This window comes from Peromyscus californicus, unplaced genomic scaffold, assembly GCF_007827085.1.
Source record: "Peromyscus californicus insignis strain IS unplaced genomic scaffold, ASM782708v3 Scaffold_18__1_contigs__length_77618521, whole genome shotgun sequence".
NCBI classification, from domain to species: Eukaryota; Metazoa; Chordata; class Mammalia; order Rodentia; family Cricetidae; genus Peromyscus; species Peromyscus californicus.
The window spans coordinates 68,246,643-68,253,364 of NW_026294480.1; the positions used below are offsets into that span (position 1 = coordinate 68,246,643).

The 6,722-nt window shown below is 37.9% G+C and overlaps 1 long non-coding RNA gene across 4 annotated transcripts in view; it reads right to left on the bottom strand.

Moving 5' to 3' along the window:
• Positions 1-6,232, bottom strand: part of LOC128113745 (uncharacterized) — an 86,264-nt gene extending 80,032 nt beyond the window's left edge. For 3 of the 4 annotated variants that reach the window (XR_008219617.1, XR_008219616.1, XR_008219614.1), the window contains exons 1-3: positions 6,012-6,232; positions 4,355-4,855; positions 206-950 (exon numbers count right to left, since the gene is read on the bottom strand). This is a non-coding gene — a long non-coding RNA (uncharacterized LOC128113745). The remainder of the gene's footprint in view (positions 1-205; positions 951-4,354; positions 4,856-6,011) is intronic. The other variant, XR_008219615.1, reaches the window with a different exon arrangement.
• Positions 6,233-6,722: the final 490 nt, after the last annotated feature.

A 6,722-nucleotide genomic window follows, 5' to 3' on the forward strand; every position in this document is an offset into this window, starting at 1 on the left:
TCTCAAAGATTTCTAAAATATTATTCTGCTACCTACCCTTGAAAGGCTTTCTTTCCTTGTATAGCCTGTAGAGTGTCCAAGAGTAAGATGTATCATCTGAAATATTTTCTTAGCTCTGATCCATAAATTTACTAAAACTGGAGATTCTATCAAGGCATCTAATTAAAACATTTAGTGAAACAAAGATCCAATGATGTAATCGTACCTCTTTAAAATGCAAATGTTAGGAAATCAGAGGGCACCATGGTGGCAAAACTTGCTTTACAGGCAGCGTTATGTGTATTTTCCCCTCTGTGTGGCTCTGGATTGAGGAAATATCAGTTAATTTGTGGTGCTAACATATGGCATGGCTAAAAAGTTACATCTTCAATTTTTCTCATATTTGATAATAACACTGTCTTTACTTTGGATATAACCCCCCAATTCCAATGACTGTTATAACATGTAACATACCAATATGATTGATAGAAAGAGAGCTAGGATGAGACACAAATCAGGAAACAGGATCCCTATGCATGCACAACTGCATGTCCCCTCTTGACTGTGTTAACTTGAGAGACATAAAACAAGACTGATACTCTAGCACACTAAGACAATGTCTTGACATGTGGTTACAGCTTCCTTAAAAAGACTGTGGGTTTCTGCTTATTTGGCCTTGCTTCTAAGTATTTAACATCTAAGATGGTGATGAGCATAAGTCACTCTGCCTGGTCATGCACTGGGAGAGCGTGAACCCCGCAGAAGCAGAACGCAGTTCTGTCTGAGCCCTTGCAGAAAAATAACAGTTTCTTGTGGGGTTTGAGAGGGACATTGCTCCACAATGGTTCACAATTATTCTAATAGAGACCTTTTGGAAAACATTTCAAAAAATACTTAAACTCTGCCTGGGAATGTAGCACAGTGGTAGATTCCTTGCTTAGCAAGCTCTGGCTCTTGGTTTGATCTCAGTCCTGCAAAGCAAAAAACAAACAAAAAATGTTTTTTTTTAACTCCTATGTGAATTAATGATTATAAATATTCCCCAAGTTAGAAAAAGTGACACTTCTAAGTGTTTGTGGTGGATGAGAAATAGATACAATGACACAGACTAAAATTTGGTTTATTCTTTTGGCATTCAGAGTTGGATATAATTCTGATATTATTTTATGCAACGCAATCAAATATAAACATATGAAAGCAATATTGTAAGTGCTTTTGTATTTAAATGCAGAAAAGTTCAAGTCCCTTCGTAAGAACATTGAGCAGAGTTAACTAGTATCTGAAAGGACTGGTTATGCATTACATCCTCATTTATCCATTCGTATTCTGTAACGTTAACTGGCGATTATACAAATACATTCTTAAAAATCTATTAACCAGGCTCTACCTTGATTCAAAAATGTTTGGTTTTCAAAATATGTCTTATTTTGCTTTTCTGAAACATGATTTTTTTTTCTCTCTCTCTCTAAAATGGGTTTGGCTTTTTGAGTAAGCAATTAGTTTACTATAAACAATTTAATAATTAAATTTTCAAATTGAACATCATAGTCACCTCCATTATGTTAAACAGTAAACATTAAATAGCACAGTCATGATTGCACAGACATAAACTCCCAAGCTCCTGACCCTTAGTCTTTGTCATAGCCCATGAAGGAGACCCTAGGAAACCACTATAGATTGCTAAGTTTCACTAGCAGGGGCCTAACAATAATTTTGTAACTATTAATAAAACCAATGTGCTTCTTCAAAAAAAATATACATTAGCCTTTTGTTATCTGGAGCACCATAAATTTGAACTACATTTTTATAATAAGAATCTGCAGTTGGAGGAAACCAAGAATAAATTTTTTAAGGAGGCCATAGAGAGTATTTGTTTAATGGGAAATGCTGATGACAGTTTCGGATAACTGAAATACTTACCTCTTTAGGGTGTGAAACACAGAAGGAACAGTTTTTAAAAGATTTCATCATTGACTTAGGGAAGGAATCCTAACTTTTTGTTGGTAGTATCATTCAATTCCTTCACAGAAACTTGTCATTTTTCCCCCAAACTAATAAAAATCAGTTTCTCAATATGTGAATTTTGCTTTCCAAATTTCTTCACAAAATGTCCCCTCACAATGCACTGCCCAGGCATTTCATTACCATCCTGGTCAAACTGAGTGGTCACCAAGTCAAGCTGAGAGCGCACACACATGCCCTTCCTCTGCAGTCCTTCAGCTTGGGAACACCCAGCCTCGCAGCGGCTTCAGGACTGCCTTTCTGCTCCTGTGGAGACCAGTGTCTGACCAGGCCACAAACACTGGAGGAGAGTACTGGCCTCCCCACTACTTGGTTTTCCAAACACAGGAGGCTTTTTGCTTTTCTAATTATGCATTGAGTGATGGTTTATAAATGTGTAACATTCTTCAGAAAGGAACAGGGAGGAAGAAAGAGGGAAGGAGAGGGGAGGAGAGGAGGAGATACAAACTGGAACCCAGAAATCTGGCAGAATACATGGTCTGAAGGCCTGGCCTACCCTTGAAAGCTCGAGGTAATAATAATTCAACTCTGTAATTTTTTTTTATTCTGCCATTTCTTTTCCTTTCTCTTACATGGACATACGTTCACAAGCAAGCTCGTACAAACACGCTCACACAGGCCTGCTCTCCAACCTGCAGTGAAAGGCTAATGTGTGTGGCTAGGCTTAGGAAGGACCATTTGCCCTGGCACTGGTAATGACAACAAGCCCCACCCACTTTCCTTAGGCTGTATCCTGCCTTACAGTTGACGAAAACGCCCCACACAGGAGGCTCACATTAAACAAAATATGCTGTGTTCTGGAAGGAAAGAGAACCCCCTGCCTAAGTTTCATGCATGTGTAAGTGCGTGAGTGCATGCGTGCGTGTGTGCTCGCGCACATATGAATGTAAAGTGTGGCAAATGGGCTCAGACTCAGAAATCATGATGGAAGAACAGTATGAAATATAAACAATATGTGAACTACAGTAAGAGCAATTAACTGAATAGTTGACACAACATAATTTAGATGTCATCAAATGTGCTTCCAATTCTCTTATCAGTCTTCCAGATTTCACTATTGATTGAATGATCACATGAGATGTATGCCATAAATACATAACTCATGAGTGTATTCTGGAGGAGCAAAATGAAAGAAAAAGAAATCTCCTAACAAGAGTCCAGTGGCTTAGGTAGAAATAGAATTCAAGACATTAAAAAAAAAAAAAACCCTCAACACCCAACACCCAATTTAATCCTTTAACCACTAGGCCACACTCTTATTGAAAATGGTTAATAGAAACAACATTGCCCTTTTTGTACAGCTGTAGGTGCCCTATTGATCTGTATCACATAGCACTTAACACTGGATGATTTGGCTAGGAAAAGCAATGTTCACTGTTCCATGGCGAATCAGGCAACAATGCTCAGATTTGCTATAGAACCAGGAAAATAGCCCAGGAGATAGAGAAACAAACAATCTCAAAGAATAAACCTCATCTGCATGTTTTTTACCCCACAAGAAAGCAATGTAGTTGAGTGCAACTGTATTAAAAGTCAAACTCTTTATGCCTAAGGCAGATGTGGATCATGAGAATGGAAACCTAATAAACCAACAGCTGAAGGCCACATTATTGCCCCCCCTCCCCTCACTCATTTAGAAAATGACATGTTTTTCTTCACAATGTTTTCCCCTTCTCTCTCTTTAGTGGCAGAAATGCTGAATGCTCTTGACATAATTCTTCGTTCACCCCTGACAGTCATGTTTTTGAATACTATCCCCGCAATAAAACACCTGACCTCCAGTCTTTCAAATGGCCATTGGCTTGGGTTTCCCCAATTAGCTGGACTCATTTGGAAGTATCCAGAGGAGCCAGGCACTTCACTACTCACTAAAAGCAGCATTATGCACGAATGCATCGTTTTATTCAGGTCAATCTTATTTTTTCTCGGGGATTTCTTTTTTTCTCTATGGTTGGAGCACACACACACACACACACACACACACACACACACACACACACAAAAGGCTTAAAAATAATCTACAGGGACCTAGAAATACCAAATAATACCACTTAGAAGTCATATGAGGCAACATTTCTAGTTCATTGAGAGCTAGCTTTTCAGTGTTTCCAGATTACTGAGGGAATTATATGGAATAGTATATATAGCGAGCTTATTCTATTTACCTGTAAGTTAGCTACATGTCTACATAAGGCAGTGAAATGCACATACACATCTGCCCAGATATGCATCAGTGACATTTTAGTTTCTAGGTCAAAATATTTTGGGGTTACAGGTATCTTAAATTAACAGATCAGCATCAATATCCCCTTAGAGAGGAAATATGTACCTCCGCATAGAAGAGTGTGCTTACCATGCGTTTGTGTGGTGACACATGGGGACTTCATTCCAGGAATGACTTTTCTGTTCCTGTAAACAAAGGCCAACTGGGGCCCCTGAGACAACTTTGGCGATAGGATATGGACATAGCATCTTCAACATAAATATGAGAGAAATGAAATGTATTTTGAAGATTAAATACATATATTTTAAATGATTCTGAACTAAATTCGCCTTTGCATATCTGATACAGCAATCTCCACTCCTTTTATTTTGCATTTGATATTTTTCAATAGTCACTGCATTTCTCAATAATGGGATAATTTTCTTCACAAATCCTTTAGAGTTTGTGCTATGCAATTTTATCATGGTCCATATTTTTATTCTCTCCTAAAAAGGCTAAACCACAAGATTTCTTGATAGATAATGCTGGAGATAAAATATGAAGTCCATACAATTGGAAGTAGACAAATAATGCAGGCCAAAATGAGCATCTCTTCAGAATACAAGGTTCCTTTTGACATTTAAGCAGTGACTGCATGGAGGGAAAGAGAAATTGAATTTAGCTGATGCAAATGAAATTAAAACGAAGCTGGTTGTCACATCAAACTGATGTTAACTATGTAAATGTTTTCTGTTTATAAAACTACATTTTAAAGTGTATAATATTACAAAAATAATATTTTTCACATTATTGAAAATAGAAATTTAAAAGATAGACTGTGAAACTGTTTAAAACTGTTTCCATTTACCATGTCATGTTTAAAGGACTACGAATCATGACCGCTGTGCACATGGAGCAACCGTAATCAGCACACACATACATGCATGCACATGTCAATCGGCTCACATGCTTTGCTGGCCAGGCAAGATCCCATTACATCATTGGTTCAAATGCATTCATTCTCTTCAATATTGTTGGCTGTTTCAGGTTAACTACCAAAATCATTTGCCTGAGAAGCGAGATTTAATTGTCTTACAACTACCTCTGTGCAGTACAATGGGGATTACAAGTACCCATTGATTATACTATTGGGCAGAATAAGGGACTCTTATTCCAGCATTTCCCATTCATTTTGTCGTTGCATTCTCTTTGAAAGAGACCAAATGGGTCCCAGCAGGTGAAAGCAAAGAAACCTGAAAGGCCCCCTTTGATGAATGACAATACCACAACCACCCTACCCCCCCCCCACTTTTGGAGATTATAAAACCTTATTAAATCATGCCCTGTTAGATATTGATTGAGAGGGGCTAAACTAAACCCAACAATAGCAGCATGGATCAGAGAACACTGCTGTCATCAATGGGCACTAAACACAGCTAAGCTTTCCAATCCTTTTTTTTTGGGGGGGGGGCACTTTTTTTTTTTTTTTACTATTTACTTTTGTTTAAACCATTATCCCAGAAAGTCATACAATTATAGTTGCTTTGTCAGTCAAGAATAGGTCTTAGCTGTCTAGCACTTCATCGTTTTGAATGTAGCAGTGTATTGCCCAAACAATATTGTACTTGGTTAAGATTCAGTATTATGATGATTATTTGGGGGGGGTGCAATTCTAGGTAATTATCATAATTATTCTTGACTCTGGGACCCCTTTGATGACAAGACTGCTTTAAAGTAAACCACTCGGACATAACAACCCAAGATATTTGAAAAGCGATTGCTGCCAGAATCAGAGTTGAAAACTCACCCATATTTTAAGGCTATCTTGATTATCAGGCTGTTTGCGTTCCTGGGCTGTCTTTCCTGCCATCTGTGAGCACCACGGCAAACAACCCCTTGATGACAATCACTTCAGCAGAACTTGAATCTGTCTGCTTCAGAGGAGACTTCTGTAATAAGCCTCGGTGCTAATTAACTGTCAGCCCTTAAAAAAATAATAAGCCAGCAGACTGCATTTTAGAAAAACACTCTCCCCCCAAATTTCCAAACAAGAATTAAACTTCTGTGCCAGGCTGTAACTTCTGCTCCCTGTCGACAGGCCTTGCCCAGATTAAAACTGTTTACTTTAAATAGACTGCTTATGATAAAGGTTTTCATTTTTTCTTGACTGCAGGTAAGAATATTTGCCCCTTCCCTCTGGGTAACTATTTGATTCAATAATTTTACATTCCTCCCCAAAGCAAAGAAGATAAAAAACTGGCAGATGAGGGAAAGGGAGAAGGAGAGGCAAGAAAGGAAAGGAGAGAAAAGTACTCAGGTGGGGAAAAAAATAACACATTTTGTGCAAGAAATTGTCATTATTTCATGGTTAACAAATACCAAACCAAAACAAGACAATTAAAAAGGCACTGGCACAACTGAAAAATCACGTTATGTGAAAAGCCAGATATTGTCATTATTAGTTTAATATCAAAGATAAATAATATTCAGTCCAAAAAATCATTTTTGGAAGTAGCAT